Genomic DNA, 23,403 nt, shown 5'->3' with positions numbered 1-23,403 from the left:
AAAAGAAAGCAACCAAATCTAAGCATACGTATTAAAAGGAGAGGTAAGTAGATACAGAACCACATTAACTGCAAAGTTTGTTGAGAGCGTTGGTTTCTAAGGCATGTGGAAATCAACTTTTCCTTGCTGTGTAAAGCAGCAGATATTACGATTCTAGAAACTTGCCTATGACCCTTCAAGGACCTTCTACATGGGCACAGAGAGTATTGTTATTGCCCCAGAGATTGCGTCTCAATATTGCTATTATATCGGCTGCTTAATGAAGTGGCTATTGAAGCTAACAAATGACAACGCAGCTGCAGGAAACAACCTACTGCTGCTACGATTGCTCTTCATAGCAATAGCACAGATGTTTATAAGCACTTGTGCAGAGTAGCCATGAAGTTCATGTACTTCAGAAGTCAAAGATGATTTTTCATCAGTAACTTCCTAATTGTTGAACAGAACTGGACAGTTTCATTAGTGAATTAAATATGTTCATACTTTCATTTCTGTTCTTGCAACTTAGTGTATGGTACAATCTACTCTGTACCATACATTACTGTCCTGGCAGAAATACCAATACATGGCTTTTCCTTTGTTGATGTTAAGACAGGGACATATGTTGGCATGTATTCCTAAAGTCATTTTTATAATTTAAGAAATCATTATTTTCCTATTTGCCTTCCCCCCACAACCTGCAAGTCATTCTTTCATTTAATAAAAAATAAAGATATGACAATGCAAGGGCTAGGGAAAACAAGGAAAAAACCAGCATCGCCCAAAAAAAAAAAAAAAATAGCAGCATACATTGGCAGGTTATCCAGCATACTAAAAATCAGAAAGCAGATAGATGTAAACTCAGTCACCACAGTATCATCTGCTCACAGATTTTTATTTTAAGATTACATAAGACATACACAGCATAAGCATGTCTGCAAACTCACTGCTGTTGGCTTGATGACCAGTCCTGAGTTCTGCAGCTGTCAGCTGCAGCAATCTGAGTCTGCAGCAAGCAAATTGTAATTTGGTCCCCAAGAAAACTGGCAAGGGATGGTGAAGGTAATTCATACTTATCTAAGGACTGTAGTGAAATGCCAGGCATAAGCAAGGTATCACTAGACCTTCATTTTCAAATTCTTTTCTTTGCCCAGTCTGTATTGCTCAGTAAGTGAATCACAGCTTTGTTCTGAAGAACCTTTAACTTCAAACTTCCTACAGCAACCCAAAGTAAAATTCTTGTAGGTACCAAGGTCACTAGACCACCTGATCACAAGCAAAGACACTAGTAAAGACAAGATGATTCAGCAGTACAAGGAGTTAGAGGATAATAACCGAACATAACAATTATGCAGCAATCCAGGCAGAATTGCCACCTCAGTAGGACCCAAACTAGAACAGAACTTTCCAGGAAGAAACATAATTAATGGCAAGTGCAGGGGGGAATAAGGGGAGCAGCTTACTGCACCAACTAAATTTGATGGCTTGTGATGATCTTGAAATCAACTTTATAACACTGACATTTTCTAACACTTGGAATTCAGATATGCCTATGTCTGACTGTAAACCCAAACATCACAAAAAGTGAGTGAAAAACACTTGTCTCCATACCGAGACAAGAGAAAGTCCTGTAAACAACACAAGTCTAACTTCAGCTCTTAAATCTTGCATTCCAACAAGATGCCACTGTGCAAAAGTAACTATTAGTAATCACAAGACAATCATTTCATATTAGAAATCCAAGCGAGTAACTACATAACCACCTGAAAGAGGACTTAGACATTCAGAGCAAACATACCATATGATAGCTTTGGAAGCAAAGAACAAAAAGGTTGCACAGGCCATTTTAGAGACCAGAAGGGCATTGACTGCTAAGTCAGAAAATAAGAACTTCCATGATTCAGCAGGAAAATTATAGGCAGGAGAGGAAAGACAAGATAACCCCTAAGGGATTCTGATTTAAACCAAACAGCTTTTGAGGACTTATGAAGAAATTATAACAAGGAAGTTCATGCAGGTGCATTCTTGCCTAGATCTGTCATTTTCAGCTGTTTTCAACTAGACTCCCCCATATGGCAAATAAAAGTCTACTGACTGTAGCTGCTTTTTTCTCAGTCACCTTTCAAGCACTCTTTAAAAGTAGCCCACAGATTCCCAGCATCACTAGTCTATACACATTTCTAGTGCTTTATGACATGAGGTGTAAGGCAAAACCAAGCAATTAGGTTCAGTTCCCACGCAGTGACTGTAGACAGAAATATGTGATGGAGACAAGAAATCCAGTATGGTTAATAAAAGATGCAAAAAGTGAGAAGTGTTGTATCATCAGCCCTAATGCTTCTGCAATAACCTTTGAGAAAGTCTGACATGAAGCACACGTCCACAGTCAAAGAATAATAATAATGCATTGAGTGCAATGGAGAAACTCCCAAGACAGCCCATCCAGACAGGCACAGCATTTATACCAGTGCAGGCAACATCTTAACACCAGCCCCAGAGCAAAGAACTGCTTAACCGAGATGCAGCTCTGCACTGATGCGCCTACATTGCTTCTCATAAAAATATGAGTAACAGCAGATTGGGACACTCAGCATAGTCCTACCCTTAGACAAACAGCTTGGAACAAGCACTTCTCAAATTACAGCTCCCTGCAGGGCAAGCACAGGAAAAGTTGCTCGTGAGATCCAGCCACAACCAAAAAAAATATCAGAGGCAGGGAGGGGAAGGGCCAGGGGAGACAGAAGTCTATGGGGTAACATCTGACTTGAGGCTGAAGTGATAAGCCTCTGTTTCTATGTTCTTATGAAATCTCAAAATGTTTTCCTATGCCTGAGCTTGTCACTGATTTTACACTTCTGTCCTGCATAAATGCAAAGCATTATCATTATAACCAGCACTTCGAAAGGCAATGATGCATTACCAGAAATTTCTCATAGCACACAATAACGTCTAGTCTACTCAACTTAGAAAAAATAATTTCTGCACCAGAACAGAAATATTAGGGGACAAAGATTATTAACCTCTCTTCTAACTTGCTCACACTACAGTACAACCTTCCTCTACCATGATATCAAAGGTGTTTTGGGTTTGGTTTTGTGTTGATTTTTTTTTTTTCCCCCCGGGGGAGGGGTGGTTTTGTTGTTGGGTTTTGTTTGTTTGGGTTTTGGGGGGTGGCTTGAGGTTCGAACCAGGGGCTTGTTTTTTTGTTTGGTTTGTTTTCTTGGGTTTTGTTGTTTGTTTGGTTTGGCTTTTTACATCGTCAGTCTCCATAGGAACACAAAAACCCCACAGAAATCATATTTGGTTTTCATAGTATCATACTAATGGGCAAGAAGCAGCACATCTTCAAACATTAGTGCTCAATGCCTTAATTACTAGACAGTGTTAGGCATACTCTTAAAACGCAATATGAATAGCAGGTGATACTACCACGTGCAATAACACAAGCAGAAACTACCAAGGGCTGCATGATAACTCAGACAAGTTTTCTGACACAAATGGACCTCGGACACTTCTGTTATGCATGATAACGGTATAAGCAAGAAACACGCTTTTTTTGTACAACTGTGGGGGAAATGGCAGCTACAACACATATCTATGCTCTTCAAAAATATGTTAGAGATAGTAAAGAACATCAGGGCATGTGAGAAAGACAAATAAACCCTTAGAAAAGTTGTTTTACTAGAAAAATTGATACAGTGGTAGCTACTTCAGAAAAGTTTTGTTTGTTTTTTAAGAATTATGCTAATAATTCAAATAGCTTTTAGTTCTTGATAGTACATCCAAATATGAAAACACAAGCTGGCTATCAAGTCACATTTATATTGCCAGGATACTGAAGGCTGAGATATAACACACTAAAAACTTGCCTCCTGACTGTAGAGAGAAGATGAAGCAACAGCTGTAAGACCCATAGTATTCAAGTGAAAATATTTGGAAGTGAGCCATATACGATCTTTAACATTTAGGTTAAGCATGCCTTGCCCGACAATCAGTTAAAGCTACAGGTTAATATACCAAGTTCCTTAAAGCAGCAACTGGAGACTTCATGCAAATATGAAGACAAGACATACTGTTGTGTTTTTTACCAGTTACTCTAAGAAAAATATTTTTACAGCAAAGTTTATTCACTTATTACTGATGTTTAACGAATAAAAATCAACATCCTTTGAAGAATGACCAATGGGCCTGCTCATTTCGAGTTTAAAATTAGAAGCCCAAAAGATTTGGAAGTTTAAAAAGGGGGGAGGGGATGGAGGGTGTGAAAGCCTGTGATGGGAGCTTTGAAGGTCTTTTGAGATGAAGAAAAGAGAGTAGTTACATAATTCAGAGTCAGTATAGAGAAGGAGAGCTTACTAAGACAATTACAGTATCATCACACATTATCATTTTGCCCCCACCCAGGGCCCAAAAGTTACAACCACGAATCCTACGGTTTTGTTGCACAACTAGGAGCTCGACATCACCTGACTGCATTTTATTTTTAAATTAAAAAAGGTATTTCTACGAGCAGGTCTAATACTAGAAATACTGCTAACTGCACACACACATACTACAAAGGCTACTAGAAAACTGCAAACTATACATATTTAACTTCACGAACACAAAGACCTGCCAAAACCAGGCTGAACAGCAGTCAGGTGGAGTGTTCACCCACACAACAGATGAGAGGAGGAACCTGTACTCACCCATGCAGGTCCCACAGAAGTCATCTCACAAATCACAAGAACACATTCTTCTTACAGTAAGAAGACTCAAAAGAACAAACTTCAACCACCCCTTAGTATTACACTTCACATTCTCTACTCTCCAGCTTTTTCTTCCACTACACCTCTTTCTCCACAACCATCATCTTTCAGTACCTGGGCTGTTGTTTCCAAAGCACCCGAATCTAATGTGTTGATTGGTCCCAACTGGGGGAGATAATGAGGTACTCAATGAGGTCCACCTGTGTGGTGGTGTTTTTTAAAGCAACCACATAGAATTCGTTAAAAGATCTTTAGTAGTTTGTATCTTTCTGGAGTTATTTACTACAAATTTCATCTATGCAATTCATCCTGTAAGGTGAACTTGAATTTCATTTAAGTTTCTCCTTATTAAGTGACTGTACTATTGTGAATGCTTTAGAAATACTCCATTAACCTTCAGAAATTACTGGATCCTTGATCTACAACAATGAAGAATTTTCAATGTTGAAAAAGCTTTCTATTATGATGTTTTCTTTAGGTGATGATTTTATTTGTAATAGTAATTTATTTTACCACTCTAGAGAGGTACAGTTTGACTGTCCTGAAGAAACAGAGGATTCCTATTTTCTTATAGGTAGAGAAACATCTTTGCCTCTAACAAGAGCCAGCTGAGGTGCTTTGGGGGCAAAGACAGACAACTGTTACGTCTGATAAAATATCAAAACACATTATCTCTACCATTATCACTGATTTGTGTTGGTCCCTAGGCACTACTGTAGTGAATAAGAGTAATCTGATCTCAAAAACGTGGATTATCTCAACACATGCTGCTGATAATTGGATGTGCTAAAAATGCATAATAGATATAACTTGGGGTCAAATAAACCAAATAAATTAAAAATATTTTTCAGTCGCAGGCATTCTAATTAAAATATCTGAAGCCATTATTGCTGTATGCCAGCACTGTACCCCATGTCTAAACATCCAATACACATATCCTAATATTTCAGCAGCGTTCAGGCCTCCTGACTTGAATAAAAAACCTTGGTGTGCAACATGTGCAAATTAAGCAACTTTAGAAGTTGCCTAAGTATTGGTTGTGCATTATCTGCATGAAGGATAAATAAAGGGACTCCCAAATCCATAAGTAATGGCCAGTTCAGAACTTTTCACCAACCCTGAAATAGCACAATTAAGAAATGAAATAATTCTGCAAACAAATAATTAAACATGTAAAAACAGTGAAAGAGGCTAGGGGAATTTTCCTTAATGAGAAGTCAGTTAACCAGAAACAGACCATATCTCTGGATGTCTGGGTTTAGAACAACATATATTTGGCTCTAAGTATTCTTTGGAGGTTTTTTTCAACAATTTTGCCATGGACTATCCAACAGACCTAAATTTGGTCTGAAATATTTTCAATGCAGTTTAAATACAAAAATGACTCTGCAAAAATACTGTTTATTTTTTGAATAGATCTATAGATGAGATTTTTTGTAAGGTTCTGACTTAAAAAATGAGTTCTGTCTATACAATGCAGAGGTTCAATCCCATCTCTACTTGAATTCAAGACTGCTTGTTCTAACAGCTTCCTTGCTGTTTGTCCAATGCTGTCTAGTCTTCTTCACACATTAATCTTCTATTTGTTATTAAGCATTAAAATACTTATCATATATGACACAAATAATTGTAACATATATTTGAGGTAATAGACATTTTTCCATCTTTTATTTAATGTAATTAAAGGAAGAAGTTACTTTCTAAGAGCCTAATCAGCCTTCAGCAATCGAAAAAACACCTTTGGCATTTCAGGAATTTCATACCCTTGCAAATTCCTCATTAACTGAGATATTCAGAGGAAAAATTGTAAACCAGTCTGCAGTACAAATGAGTAGATTGGAAGCCACATTGTATTGGTAAAATGTTCATAGTACTGGAAATACAGGAACAAGTTTTGTATCTGGAGCAGGATGTGAAAGACCCAAAGGAATTTCAGGTAACAGTGGCTTTCATGTTTCTCTCAAGATATTCAGGTATGGACACATTAGCCATTTAGCTGGCTGAGTCCATGTTAGCATAACACATCTTTGCCATAAACTCCGCCACCTTTGACTGACTTTCCTCGTCACTCAACTAATGGAACAACTGCTAATGTGTTTGACATAAAAACAATACTACCTGTAAATAAACCAACTGAAAAGAAGATTTAAAGCCATTGTTGACACCCTCCCCTTTCAAAGGTACTCAGACTTTCATTGTTCTCCTCTTTGGTTCTGGCTCTTTTTATGAACAAGGTGTTTGTCTTTTCTAAACGTGTTCAAGCATTTAATTCTGCTTCCGTGTTTCAGTTGATGGCTTCTGTATGTGTTTGCGAGGCACAGAGGTAAGACGTAAAATTAATTTATGTCTATAAGATCCAGAAAAGGAAACGGCTATTCAATGCAAAGAAATATTGGTGTTCATTATTATAGATGAGACAGTTTTAGAAAACTCCCGTTCTCACATGGTTATAGCTAATGGCAAAATTTAAAAAACATGAAGGAACTACAAACATGCTGGCTTAATAGGACTTTAGTGATTCCAAATCAACTCCACTCAACGCAGTTGTGTGTATTTTTCCCAAATGCCTTTACTATATATTGGAACAAGCATTCAGAGGATTATTTATGATGTGACCAGAATAGAAATCACTCTAGTACTGTTTGAATGTGTACTAGGTTTGTTGCTAAATTCCTCAAGGCAAAAAGAAAAGATGCACAGATGGGCACTATCTCTGTGGAGCCTGATTCATTAGGAAAGAAAAATCTGATTAAATCACAGTCCTACCCGCTTCATGAAACACAAGAGATCTGTATCAGTGGTTTTAATTTAAACTTATCCTTGGAAAATATTTGGAAAAAAATATATATTCAGGTACGTTGATATAAACATTGATAAAAGATTTGACCATGGCAGAGACAGACACACTCTGAGATGAGGGACTGATCTGAGCCAGACTAAAGGGGTACACACACCACACTAGTTCACGCTCAGGTTCTTACACAAGGTTATGTAGTGTTTGGTTCCTCAGGAGATAACACAGACTGTAATGTTAGAAGCCACACCTACCAAATACATAGGAGAGAAGGGAGAGACAGAAGTTATGAAGAAGTAAATGCCTCATATTTCTTCTCCTTCTCTCCAGTAAATCCTTTTTTTTTGCTTTTGGGGGGGGAGGAGGGAGTGAGGGAAGATCATGGAAATCCTTCATTCTTTTTTAATGAGTTTTAATTCTAGTTTGCATTTTGCATCTGGCCAGGCATAGCAGCAAGGGCATTTGCATTTGTACTCAAAACCTAACTCCTTGAGGAATAAATAATAACAGAAATGGGAATGGAGTCAATGTCTTAAGACATTTCAGCTTTCATTTCATAATTTCTACAAACTCTAGATTCTGAAGCTAAAATATGGCAAAGGTAGTCCAGATGAATGTAACAGAACTGGTAACGTTTGTTAAATATATAACAGAAGTATATTTTATACTCATTTCACTTTTTTCACACGACTAAAACCTTGTACTAAAACACAGCTAAATGGGCATTGGCATGTTTTACTACTAGTCTCCCATGCTGTTGCAAACCAACATTACATTAGGAAAGTTGTCAGGCATTATCTTCACTGAAATAATGAATCAAAATAAAATTGCTTAGATGTTCTTGAAGGACATGGAGACCGGGATGAATTTAGCACACGTGTCTTCATGTGCCTTGCAAACGTGGTATTGGTAATTGGTGCCAGCTTGGGGAAAGAAGTTTTTTGTACTGTGAGCAAACCAGCATCTCTCTGACCAGGAACAAGTGGCAGAGAGATTTCCCATCATTGTTGTGAGCTTCCTAAAGTAGAGTAAAGGAACCCATTTGAGGTTTATGCACTGAGGTACCCAAAGATAAACACCTTCCTGTACTAGGATGCAAAGCCACAAAATCTCTCTGTCAGTTACACAGCTTACCTCTGTTCACAAAGAAATTCTGAAAGATAATGCATATGCTGCTGTCTACTGCTTCTGCACTGTGGTGTCAAGACCTCATTTCAATTCCTTGTCACCAAAATAGGAATTTGTATCTACTTACATCATAATTGTGCTTTAATCGGTGGACTGTTAAAGAGAGACACATGTATCCAAAGCATACTCAGAGCAAGTCTATGGGACTGATCCTCAGTGCCAGACAGGCAGAGAAACAACTTCCAGTGAAAAGTACCATCTAAGACGGTCTCTCCTAAGTCTTCCAAGCAGCACTGCTATATTGACATCCTGCAAGTTAATTGGTCTTAACAAAGAGTTCATATTACCTTATTAATGGAAGCTACACCTTGACTCTGTCCTGCTCTCTGAGGAGTTATCAGCCTGTTCGGGGTTTCCTGCATTATAACGCACTGCTCAGTGTAGACATACCTTTATGCTAATATTAATACATTATTATGAAGTTTCTTGGGAGCAAGATCCTACAATAGTGCAAAACATTTATTGTTTCATGTATCTATTACAGTAAACCACACACACACAATAAACAGCATCAAGCTTTTGTACAAGCACAAAGAGTGCAAGAGAAAATCTTACCAGAAAGTGAATACGAGTGGAAGATATTTGGTAAAAATCTGCATTTAAATGCATGAACACCTGTGATAGAATTCAGTTAAATGTTGCATCGGTGTAGTTCAGGTTCAGTCCAAAACATTTGAAAGTAATAGCCATTGGAGCTAATCATGCAAAACCAGCTTGGAAGCTGTGAACATTTACTGAGAAGGTTACTTTTTATCAAGTCCTTCTAGTACTTACTAGATGTTCCCACCTTAAAAGGCCATTACTAGGATCTACAGATATTTTGTGATGTGTTTTCTCCCACTGATTTATCATCTTCTATTTCACTGGAAAATCTTCACTATAGGACTGAAGTGATTTCAGATTTGCACACAGCTTCACTACAGTATTTTAGAGATATCTGACGTAGCATTAAATCACAGCATTTGACCTTGGCAAATAATTTTATAATAGTTTCGTTAGATGTCTTCCTGACTGTCCACCTTCCTTACTGCTAATTTCTCAATATAGCACACATTTCTAATTTTAGACTTACAGAGCTATTGAACTTCCCCTGAAAACAAAGTATCTGAAGTCCTTCCAACACCCAGTCTCCCCTTTCCCCTTCTTCTCCTCTGTCGCTCAGCATTTTGACTAGCGTAAGAAAGATATTCTTCTTCAAGTTGACCTTGTTCTATTTTGTTGAAAATGATGGTTTTATCACTGTCATTCACTGCTTAGCAGCAGCAAAAAAGACTTCTGTCCCTCAAAAGCAGGAAGAGAGAAAAAAAGCAAGGAAAACAAAACATGAAACAGCTCTGTTGCAGTTTCAGGTTTGAACAAAACAGTAAATTAGTTACTGACCTGTGCAGAACTGAGCTATATGAAGAGAATTAGACAAAAGTCTCTGCCATCTTAAACAGAAGAATTTACTTCAGCTCAAGAAAGCCTTCTAAATTTTTCACTAAAATACGTAACTTTGCCCAGATCCTTGCATTCCATCTTGAGATGAATCACATTTTTTAAAGTAACTGATATCAGTATTAAAAAAGCAAACTCGAGTCTATAGCTTCAACTTGCAATACTATTGCATCACAGCAAAAGGTAACAAGAACACATAGTCACCCACATGTATTTGCATTAGTATAAAGCTATGTGATATAATTTGGGCAATGGCCTTGCAACAATACTTTGTGTTAAAAACACACACAAAAAAATAAGGCAAATGTTTACAATACATTAAATATTACTTTTCTTTAACCTGAATTTTCACTACTATGGAACATGTTTTGTGATGTGTCGTAACACTTACCTTTAAAATTGGTAGGTCTATGTTTTTTAGACCGAAAGTGTGAGTGCAGTTATGCTTGCTGTCTTGCTTCATATGCCCATATGTAAATGTTGCAAGGCTAATCCTTACATGATTTTGGCAAACAAAATATTTTGAAATCTGGAAAGTCTCATCATCTCTGTGGAATTACGTATCCTAGTAAAATCTACTGCAGCAGCTGAGCTTATTCTTATTGGTAGCAGCTAGTCCCTGAATTTGCAAACACGTTTGCAAAGCAATAACTTTCCTGTTAACTCCCAGTCAAGAGTCAAGGGGAGTTGTGAGACTGATTGACTGCTCCCAGGACAAGACACATCTAAGATTCACAATTTCTGGCTTTCAGTCTTCATCACCTTGGAATCTTCAGTGTTGTCTTTACTTTTTGCCTCGAAGCAACACAATACTACACTATATGAAAGTGGTTTCTACGTGTGTTATACGAGCTTGCAAAAGAAACCACAAGGGCTCAGCACAGCAAGTCTGCACCCTTGCAAAGCACCACGGCAGTTCTGGGGGCTGCTCTGCCTGGCGAACATGACCACATCTGCCCTGGCTGCAGCAGAATGGAGTAGGAGCAAATTAGATTAGTTGAGAGAAAGGAAATCCAGGCAGATGTCACCAAATGACTGTGTTAAAGCACTTTACCAGTAACACCTTCACGTGTCTGACAAGAGATCCTATAATCTAGTGTGTGTATGCCTAGTTATAGGCTTCCATGGGATACTGGAGGCCATTTATCCTGGACTTTGTCAAAACAGCCATAAACATAATCCTTTTCACCCCAAACAGAGCCATGTATCTATTGAACTATATGTATTCAATCATCCTAGGATTTCGAGAAAATTCATGGTTACCCTGGCAACTTCATGTATTTCCCTATAGATACAAAACACCCACTTAAAAGGAAAATGCCTTTATCAATACGACAAATTAATAAGTTGTTCCTAAATCAAACATTCAAGCTAGTCAGAATAAAGTAGCTGCACTGTTTGAAAGATCAAATAACTTATTCAGACATATTTCAGACACTGCCTTGGACGTCCCAGTGTGTCCTGTGTGCAGTTGTACAGGTGTACACAAACACACACACTTATGTATATGAAGTGCATCTCCAGGAATTCGGAATTCCACATGACTTATTTAAACAATATAGTCTTACGGTAACTTGAGAAATAATACTAACAGAATATAGGCAATGCTGTGATAGCAATTTCCTTTCTCCATTTGGACCCTTTTGAAAAACGGTGAAAGCAATATGAACCAATTATCATGCAGTGAGTATCAACATGAATTGTTTTTAAGCTAGATTTACAATTAACTAGAAGATGCAACTATTACGCAAAAATACTTTTTTAATCTCTAAGTTTTATTTTCTAAGGCTCGCTTTAGTCATCTTTGTATTCCTGATGTATTAAATCACTATAAAATCAAAAATCCACATCCCTCAAAACAAACAAATAAAAAGCTAAGGGGAAAATCATATCTCCATACCTTCTGATCTTCAGGGTCAGAACATAAATATATTCAGCAGAACCTGCCTTCCTCTAGCAGACTATTCGACTGTGACATTTTGGTCATTTGCATGCAGCCGTTCTGTCACTCCTCACTTGCAACTCTAATTTTACATAAGCAGATATCAGAACTGTAACAAGATTTAACCTAACCTATTTGTAAGCTTAAAAGTGACCATAAACCCCAAGTAAGTGAATGCAAACCAAAATCCGGCATACATAATCATATGTTTTGATTCCATTTCCAATACTCTCAACTTTTTACTTTTATGAGGTATTTTGAGGAATCAATAGCTATGTTGATTCCTTCTGTAAATTGTTTCCCACGATTTTGACATATGAGTTCAGTTGATTTGCTTTTCTCAAACTTTTAAATGTTATATGTAAATCCCAGTAGCACTTATATACCAATTAATGTCTTTCCCTACTGTCAGTCACTGTATTTCAAACTTGTATTTTGCTTCAGTCTGCTATCCACTGCTATTTTCACTCTCAGTATTTATTCACCACTTTTGAGAGTATTTCAAATTGTTTGCTTTGCAGACATATTACCTTTCAGAGGCAGAAAGTGCATTATCACTAATGTCAGCTCTCCTTTTAGTTTTCCAGAGTTATTATTCACCACAGCTGTTTCCTGTAATTCTCTTTCCTTAATGGATAAGGGAACAAGGGGCTGCAGTTCATTTAATTTTTCCAAACTTTCTTCTCTTCTCATTACCTGCCTCTTCACTAGCATGTAGTAAAAGCAAGTGCACTTCATAGGAACAGGCCTCCAAGCACCTTTCATGCACTGAAAAACAGTATTGTAGATGAGTCTGTGAATGGGTGAATAGGAAATGCTTCCTTTTCCTCAGACATCATACATGATAACTTTTTTTCCCTTCCTTTCACTTTTTGTCCCTGACCAAAAGACAGTCCAAATCCCAAATCCCCTATCAACATTTGCTCACTCTCACCTTGTTTTTTTTTATTTAATCTCTTATGCTGGAAAATGTGTCTGAATGAGAAAAAAATCCATTTGGGAAGTCCATCTGATTTAAAAGTAAGTCAAAACATGCAGGGGCCATACATCTGAACTATACTCCTCATACATCCATTTAAAGCAAAACTACTATCAAGTAGCTACAGTTCTCCTCCAGGAAAAAGAATGATCACAGATATTCAGAAGAAATAACCTGCCTTCCCTGGTCAAAATCATTCAGATTGATTAGGTCACTGAGAGACACAGAGCAGACATACTTCAGTGATGAATTTGGATACAAACTAGTGCCACAGACACCAGAAGCACGAGTGAAGACAGGAGCTCTGTCACGATCATCAACCAATGCAGCAAGATGACACTGCGAGCAGCAGATGGTATTGCAAAAGATTCCATGACCAAAATATTTATACTTACACATGGACAGAGGTTTTATTAACAACGATTTGAATAACAATCCTGAATTACACTAAGGCAAAAAATTCATTTAACACATGCTACTGAAAATCTGCCACTCTGGATTCCCGTTTAAGCACAGACAGATGAAAGGCTTCAAGGATTTACTTTGAGCTGTCTGATACCTCAAACGTCTTGCATTTTTTTTCCACAGATTGACTTGCTCATACCAAATACCTTCTCTAAGTTATTCTTAATGTTGAATATGCAAGATTTACTAAGGCAAGTACCACTGAAACTACCAGGGAATTCAACCTCTGAAACTAAATAAACTGCTCTAAGAGTTTAGTCATCACATAAAGGAAATAAAATCTGACACTTTGCAATCCTCACTGAGGTGTTTGATCTTTGAATGATTGATATAAAGGCAAATCAGAGAGGCATTTTCACTCTTTGCATTCATTACTTACACTTCCATATAGCACTTGTGTCTGCAGACCAACAGACTGGGAGCTACTGTGGCAAGACATACGGGAAGTGTCCTGTCCTTAAACACAGGACTCGATGCAACAGGAACTACAATGAGAACTTGTTATCTGCTCATCTTTACAGAGAAACCTGAAAAAGGACAAGTGTCTTATTTGTGGCTGAACATAAAAGCTAGCACAAACATGATGAAAGTATTAATTTCAGAATTAGACAGCTAGCTTGTTGATGGCAAAGAGGACCAGAGCTTGGCCATGCTTCTTCCACTGTAAGGAAACTGTGACCTGTTGGATATGAGAGTTGTAAATGTGACAGATCTTCATTTATCTAAGATTTTGACACAGGCTCGCATAACTTTTCATTAGTAAATGAGGGACTTAGGTAGCATCCCATAGGGCAAACAGTTGGGAAAAAAAACAATCTTAAAGAATATTTCTGGAGGCTACCCCTAACGCGAGTCCTATCATAGTCTTTCCTTTGAAGCTTCAGCAATGGAAAAGGATGCTTGGATAACACCCCGGTCACCAGGATTCTTCATCACGCATAAAGATTTCACTCTGTATCGTTCAAAATAATTTTCTAATATTTTTCCATGTAAACTATTTCTGTTGTCCCAAGTACTCCAGGTGTGTGCAAATAATGGTGAGAATATTGCAAAGCTGATCTCTCAAGCTAGGGCTTAGATTCACATGTCAGTTTCTGAAGCCATTAAAACAAAAGAAAGTGACACACAGTCTTCAGTCTCTTGCTATAATTAGTTTGACTGGATTTGCTTTTTCACCTCTTAATCCATTCAGAGATGTCATAATTATCCTGATTTGTGGTTGAGGGCACAAAATTACACCATTACAAAGAAACTTGAGAAGAAAATGCAGAGCATTCTTTGCATTCACTTAGGTTTTGTTCTTAACATTTGGATAATAGATAAACTGTCATGTTGAAGAACATCAGACACCTTTTTGGGTGAAAACTCTGGGATGGCAGACCCTAAAAGTAATGTTTATGTGACTTATGAATATTATTTGTTGATATCGTGCATAGAGTTATCACTAGCTATCTTACATCCCAGTTATTTTAAAAATAATCTAATACCGTTTATTCACTTCAGAAAGCATTTATACATTATACTGGATTAATTAGTTAAGGATTTTATCTCCTCTGAAAATGATGACTATGTATCACAAGTATAAGGTGAACATAAAGAACAAAAGAGGAAAAGGTCACTCATCTCTCCCTCTCCTGACTCACCACTCCTTTTCTCATGCAGTCAGCCTGTTTTTCCCTAATGTATAAAATGCCACATCTACAAATTTTCACCAAGGTATTTCAGGTTGCATCACCACAAAAGAATTCATCTTGGATGATCTGAATATTTTAGGGGAGTGCATTATTTTAAGAGCAATTATTTCTGATCAAAAAAAAAAGCTTGCCACAAAAGATGACTGATAATTACAATAATAGGTTAACTACTGAAAAGGCAAAGAAACATCAGTAATACATTGTAAGTTTATAGAAGATGTACCTACCAAAAGGAAATTGCTTCTCATACAATTATAATTAATTATACATTCATCTACATATGTTACTTATGCAAAGAACCTCCATTTTGCAACAACTTCCCTATGCTGTTTGGCAAGGTTTCAGTATATGTGGCTGTTTCACAACTGTAAGGAGAAAAGTGCAGCCAAATACTGAAGAGATTGCTAACAGAATATGCATTCAAGTATTTTAAAACTTCACAGAATCACATATTTTGGGGAAGAAAAAAAGAGGGGAAATCTCCATGTATTGTGATCACAATATTTGTAAAGTTTTTTTTTTTTCGTTATTTCTATTTTCCGATAGCCTCTCAAACTTACACAGAGCTGCCTGCATATGCCCAAAAGATAGATCAAAATGGTATCCCCTCAGCTCACACAAGTTGATGAAGAAACAACTAATATAGACTAAAACAATATTATCTTTTTCCATTGCTGTGCAGTTACTCATTGAAAACCATAAACATTTAAGACAATAGGACTAAACAATCAACCACAGGAGTGGTCCTCAGTTTCTAAAACCTCCTTGAGTTTTGGGTCAGAAACTCACTATGAATTCTGTAATGATCAGATAAGCAGAGATGTTTTTTTCCATAAAAAGATAATTACCACATTAGTTGTCCATCACTCTGTGAACACTCACAGAACCCTCACTAACCTCTCCGAGCTTTCTCACAAGAGCCATTAAACTAACTTAGAATTCAGAAAGGGTTTTCTATGTATCATGTTATCTTTGATTCCAAAATCTTGGTTAAAAAAATCTAGAAAATAGTCTAGATGCAAATCAATGTATACAAACCAGTATGGCATTACTGTGTTTAATATTCTGTTACTAAAATATGGAACCACAAAAATGGTTAACATTTTATCTGTTTGAGCAATAACAATATTAAAGCAGTAAATTATGGAGTCTAAACTATCATTTCACTGTTAGATTAAGCACATTACACCCAAAAGGGCAAGTCCAGTCCTTGCTACTATTCACCAGCACACGAATCTCTCTCCTTACCTGGTCAGACATTAGATACTCGATGGCCCTGTGACATGTCAGCTCAACTTGCCATTTTCACAAACGCTGCCCCTGTGGCCACAGAATTATCAGTTCTGATGGGAAGGAAACAGTGGGAACACACAGATGAGGACAAGTCTTGGATCTGCTCGGTCTCCACCTCTGTGAAAAATCTAACCGATCAGAGGAAAACAGACTGCACCTAAAGTTTTCATTAAATATTCAGACTGAACAATGTAGCAGTTTCTAACAGAAGAGTAGGTTATGAGATAATCCCTGTCCAAGTCTACTTCTGTGTTAACTCAAGCTGACATTTATTCCATTTATTCCAAGCTCAGTTTACATCTAAGTTCATAAATATTCAGTAAAGGGGCACTTACAGAGCATCTGGATTTGAACACCTGGTCATCTGAGTGCATGAATTTCAGTTGCAAAATTCAAAACTGTGTAAGAGTTCATTAACAACTTTTCATTCACAACATTTAGCAAAGCTCAACAGAAAAATGTAGATGCGCGAAAAAAAGAAAAAAACCCACATTATTGTATATATTATAGAATTTAAAACCAAAAGTCCAAGTTTTCTTAACTCTGACATCTAAAACCAGTCTCTAGTGTCTGTACCATAGGAACAGTTTCCATTGCTTCAGTGTGACTGACTGATATTCAGCCTTCTGAAAATCAGGCCAGTTACATTTAGGCACCAATCTATGGACTCGAAATCTGATTTCAGACTTCTGAATTGAAAATTTACCTCAAAATTCGCAGAAATCCACTCCATATTCTTGTCAGCTAATAAAATGACTAGAGAAATTTGACATTTCAGTCTACGTTTACTTTCAGTATCCTACGGAAGTATTTTCAACCAAAGGTATAGCATGTAACGCAAATAATAGGACTTTCTTTTCTTCTGGCAGTGACCATATGGATATTTTATTCATTTTTTCCAAATGCATTGAACTATATAGGTTTAGTAATTTTGAAAATAAAGATTATGGTAAGAGATAGAAAATTCGTGCAACAAAAGCAAAAGAAAACCAAGAAATAAAGAATGTGTTCTGTCTTCACAGAAACATGCATCTCCACTGAATCATCAAATCATGTTCACGTCCCTGTAGCTCAAATACAAGTCCTTCAGAATTATAAGAATATTAACATGGTGTCCCGTCTCAACAGATGGGATGAGTTAATTCTGAACGCGACACGCGCCCTGACTCAACAGATGAGACCGGGTGTGAGCTAACTCTGGGTTAATTCTGCGCAGTTATGCAAAGTGAATGACAGACAATCACTCCAGCGGTCCAATTCAATTGTAAGTTTTACTAAAAGTACGTGTTGGAATACCAGTTACAGCGAATAGTGACTTGGCAAAAGTATTCGATGATATCACAGAACTTATCGACACATTAACAGCAAAAGTCCTTCTACGAGCAATGTATTGGCAACCATTAGTAGCTATAATACAAAACTTAACAAGAATCCAACAGCAGAGCTTAAGATGATGTTACTTTTATATGTTTGAAAGGAAAAAGTAGAAAGAGAGTGTTAGAGAGGGAAGGAAAACTAAGGTATAAGAGATAGGGAAAGAGAGTAATATATCACCACTCACAGAAGGAGAGACAAAGAAATAGGGATATAGAAAAAAGGAGAGGAAAGAGCAGAGAGAAAGGAAGAAAAGGGTGAGGGATCCAACCACTCTTACGACTCTGCAGCGAGGATGACAAGACTTGTATGACGATGTGTGGCCTCTGGTGTCCCGCGGTGAGGATGCTGGGGTTTGCAGTTCAGGAGCGCAGCGTCCTCGGGTGTCTGCTCCGGTTCCCGCGGCAAGGCTGCTGAGCGGAGGCTCCTCACGGTGGTGGGTTCCCTGGCGGTGCTGTCTTAGGTGAGCTTTTTTATAGCTCTCTGAGTAAATGAAAGTCTGGGGGGAAGGGGTGATTGTGAAAGATCGACAAGTCTTGGGCCATGTTGAAGGGCCTCAGCTTTTCCCCTTCGTGTGCCAAGCTGGGCATATCAGAAGATGGAGCTGTGTGCCCTCCAGCACATCCCCCACCTCCCGTATCGGCCAGCCGGCCTGGGCTGTGGCTCGTTAGCTTGTCGTTGATAGGTAAATCGCAGTTCATCCTATACTGAATGTGTCATCTCCTGAATCCTGGGGCTGGAGGAACTACTTTTGCCACAATGGTTTTGGCCATGATCCTTATCAATACACAACACACGGCACGACTTCCTCAGCTATTAACCTAATAAATCCAAAAATAAAGTTGCACAGAAAGCCAACAACTCTGTTTTCCACAAGTACACTATCACAAACACAGTATGTTTAGTATAAGATGGACTATATGCTTATTTATTAATATGTTTAAATATATGATTTTACTACGTTTAGGACCAAATTAAAAGCTAGCCCTGCTGTGCTAGTAAGACTATGTGTCTGGCAATGTATATATGGCATACTGTTGTCAGCATGCAAAAACTATATATGAGGAGTTAATATAACTATCATTCTCTGTATTAACCAGTTCTTCAAAATTAAAGTACTGCAGTCTGTGAGGATATGCAGAGAAGGTAGTCATAACTCCCTGGCAGAGACTCAGATCTACATTAAACATATAATTGCTGAGAGTGGCCACAAATGAACTTCCTATAGGTCTAGTTGTGGCTCATGTGTTTTGCTGTCAGAAAGCTTTGGCAAACCCAGACAAGGGCACAGGTCAAAAAAACCCCCATAAACCAAAAACCAACAAAAACCCAAACCAAACAAACCAACCCCAAGCAAACAAATGAACAAACACACACAACAACAAAAACACACCACCACCTTACAGCACTCTGGATCATCCTGCTGTGCCTGTGACAGAACTCACTATCACCTCCTCCTGACTTCCATGCATGCTTTTATCCATTTCCATATATGAGAAGTATCAGGTAACTAACCCAATAAATTTCTTACAGCAGGGAGGACTTCTTGAAGCATGGGTTTAGGCATTGGGAGTAATTTGCAGGGGAACAAACTTGCTATCAAATTCACAATGGAAAAAATCTCTGTTCACGTCACAGTCATCTGTGCAAAGCAGGTATAAGTCCTCATTAAACATATTACTGGGTCTGAGATGCACAAGTTGAGGAAAGAGTTAAAAATCCTCCATGCTTGATATACTCTTTTAAAGAGTTCAGGCAGACTTTTTTTTTTTTTTTTTTTTAAATCTACATCGTCAACAACAAAAAGTAATGCTACTTTTTTCCACCTCATGTTAGGTCTAGAGAAGGGCTGGCTATACTTCATCTACAAATAAGTAAAGGAGGTAAGAATATATTCAGACTGGTGATCAGCTGAACTTGCAAGAGAGCTGGTTTCCAAAATAAATTCTTTTATACCAGATATTTTTTATACTATGAGCAGAAGCATTTACAGAAATCGTGGTGCCATCTCTGATGGCAATCCTGCTCTCTGTGTTTAATAGAAGAGTAGTGGAATCATGCATTACATGAAAATAGCTTAAAAGCTGGGACAGGAGCAAGAAGAAAGAAAAAAAAAGCTACACGCTCATGTAGTGATATAAAGCTGTAATAAAAGCTGTCAATAACTTGACTGAAACAGAAAACCCTCTTTATCATCAGTTCTTCCACTGTATCACATTTGATCTGTGTTTGTGATGTGGGAAAGAAGAAAACCCTGTTTAAGAAAAATCTTGGAAATTCTTTCATATTACCGCAAATATTTTAAATTTCAAAAAAATTAGTTTCATCCATGCCTAATGCAGTATATAAAGCATATTATACATACTTACTCCTTTATGATTAATTTCTCTTGAATGTCAAACTTGTTTTAGAAGTGACATGCAATGCCTCAACCTGCCATAAAATCCAGATGAAGGATTATATATATTTTCAAGTTTCGGTTAATTTGGAATCAATTGTAATTATTTGGAATTCGCAGCAATGTCCAGTACAAAGGCCACTAGAAAATATAGGGAACCTGTAATTGTCTGATATTTTGGATGACATAACGATGCTCAGAATGTGACTGATATTTTATCTCCTTTTTTTCAAATTCTAGACTAAAAATATAGCTGACATACAGGAAAGCGAATGCAAACAAAACTATATGCATAAAACATATTTTACTAAATAAAAAGGCTCAGTCATGAAGCTTGATAATAAAGCCCAGTGTATTATTCAGCACTGAAATTTCTAAAATTATAATGAGATGGTTCATGAACATTCTCATTATGTTAATCCAGATTCCTTCAGGAACATCCAAGATAAAAGCTGAATCTGACAGAAACCATTTGTGGCTAAGCAACAGTTTCTGCACACACATATCCAAAGTGCATGTTAGTTCTACAAAAATGCTTTGTTCCTAATTTTTTGAGCTGTTCTTCATTAGACAGGCAAAGCTCACTCTTGTCTAATTTGACAGAGTTAAATAGGCAAAACAGAAAAACTTTATGTCCTATACAACTGTAAGAGGAAATCTGTAACTGAAATTCTATTCAGATGGCCAAGCAAGTGAAGCAATCATTTATTATTTTTTGCAAAAATTCTAACACAGGTTTAAACACGCTGTTGTTAGCACATAACAATTAAACCATCAGCAATAGCAACATTATTACATGACTCCAGGTATTATGGCTTGAACATAGTCAACATATATGTATTTTGTCACCTAAAGAAACATGTTTTACTTCTGCAGGAATTTGAAGACATTTCTTTCTGTGATTTTCAAAGGGACAGCACTGATACTTACTTTGTAACCTATGTTTTACTAATTATTCAAATACTGAAAAAAGAGTTTAAAGAGTAATCCTAGTATTACAAAAAATTTCCATCTTATTGGAACCTCATGGTCCTTAGACTTGTAGGATGATTTGCAAACCTTAATTAAAGTTGGCATTAAAAATGCCTCTTGTTAGCTGGAAGCAGAGTCTTTCCTTGTGCAGTTAGCCACATTCCAACTTAAGTGAATATTTCTTAGAACTCTTGCCAACTTTTCTCCCCTCCAGTAAACCCCAAAAATTACGTGAAAATTTCAGGGAACAACATATTTACATTTTTAATCTCCTGACTAGAAATACAGTATTTTTGTGTTTAGCAAATAAAAACACGTTTTTATGGATACATTAAAAAATCCAATCAAGAATCCATTTTTTGCTCATGGACAGTGATGTGGCACCCTCACTAAAATCACCAAGACCATCGAAAGCTAAACATGGGTCATACTTTAACCTGACCTCTGATCAATATCATAGCAAAGAGTTTTTTAGGAAAAAAGCAGTTAGAAAAATAGTAGTGGTGTACAGACCAATGCTGACGCCCTCAGTAGTTGCTATAAAATAAATGTAAATATGGCAATAGTTACAAGACTACTACTGTTTTCCAGTTGTCTACAGGAATTAGCGATCTTAATTGCTAATCCCAGGGAAGTGGTGGAGTCACCATCCCTGCAGGTGTTTAAATGGCATTTAGACAAGGTTCTTAGGGACATGGTTTAGTGCTAGGCTTAGGTTAGGTTATGGTTGGACTCGATGATCCTGAGGTTCTCTTCCAACTGAAATGATTCTATGATTCTATGATTTGTAACTTCTGCGGAATTCTTCAGTTCTCTGTGCATGAAAGCATTTAAAAGTGCTTATTATAATTTATTTTAAATTAATAAATTAATCAGTGTCTTGGGAATATAAGATACAACCCAGTACTTTGTTTTTTCAAAAACTGAGAAATATATGTGTATGTGCATTATATGTCATCACCATCATCTATTAAAAAAGGCATTAGCATCAGACAGAATAACGAATAAAACTAAGTGATAGAGATGAGTTCTGTACATCTAGGTATTAAGGTTATGGAAAATACATCACAGCTTTATGAACAAAATAATCTAGACCAAATTTTTGATAGGCTGTGGCTTTACATTCAATAAACATTGTATTTCACGATAATGATCTAAGTACCTTTCTCAAGAATCATCAACAGATTAGCATCTTGTTCTAAAAGATACTGAGAGAAGATACCAAAGAATGGCTGCAGATAATGCAGCCCTTTCCCTGAGAAGGTGCTGAAGGCAGTGCCATCATGAGTGTAAAGCATTTTTCAAGACCTGGTCCTTTACCTAGGCTGGACTAAAGAATGCAGTTGGGCAAAAATGCTGGATTTTCTGTTGTTCCAGTGAAAAAGAAAGTTCTTCAGTACTTAAACCATCCACACCATATAGAGAGAAAAAGAAAGCAAACATGAGTACTGAAGAGTAGTAAGCACCGAATTGAATATGAAGCTATTTGACTGTTATAAATATGAGCCACGTTACTATCCCTAATTTTCTTACATACATTTTCAAGCACTAACGGTCCAGAAATTACGCAATTCTCATAACACATCTTTTACTAGCAAGTAAGCAAAACAGGTATAGTGTGAGGTAGGATGAATGCCTGACTAGAAAGTTCTCTTTAGACTATGTAATATGTATCTTAGTGACATGATCTTCCATCATCATCTGGCTCAGGCTCTACACAGCTAACGTTTTCTTGCTCTTGCCACACACAGTTCCGCAAACCTGTATTTCTTCTGCTGTGCCTCACTACCTCTGTGTTGGCTTTGGGTTTAGCTACTATGGTAATATATCATCTACAATATGAAGAGCTTAACAGAGCCCCCAGGCATTTATAAATTCAGCCTCATGGTGCCTTAGGAAAGCTAAGTATCATTATCCCCACTGGTAGCCTGAAGACAGGGTGATTGAAGATCAAATGTTCTAAAGCAAATAATGGAAGTGAAAGGAGATATTATATATACAAATATATAGGTAAATCTGAAAAATCGAGATCATTGATATGTGAAGAACTTCCTGCTTTTCTTTAAGCATGCCTGACATATGTACCTTACTCAAAACTATTGCATAAAAGTGATGGGTAATCAACACAATGCCAAAATGC

This window comes from Caloenas nicobarica, chromosome 11, assembly GCF_036013445.1.
Source record: "Caloenas nicobarica isolate bCalNic1 chromosome 11, bCalNic1.hap1, whole genome shotgun sequence".
Classification (NCBI taxonomy): Eukaryota; Metazoa; Chordata; class Aves; order Columbiformes; family Columbidae; genus Caloenas; species Caloenas nicobarica.
The sequence above is the reverse complement of the archived record's forward strand: the minus strand, read 5'-3'. Positions refer to the sequence as shown.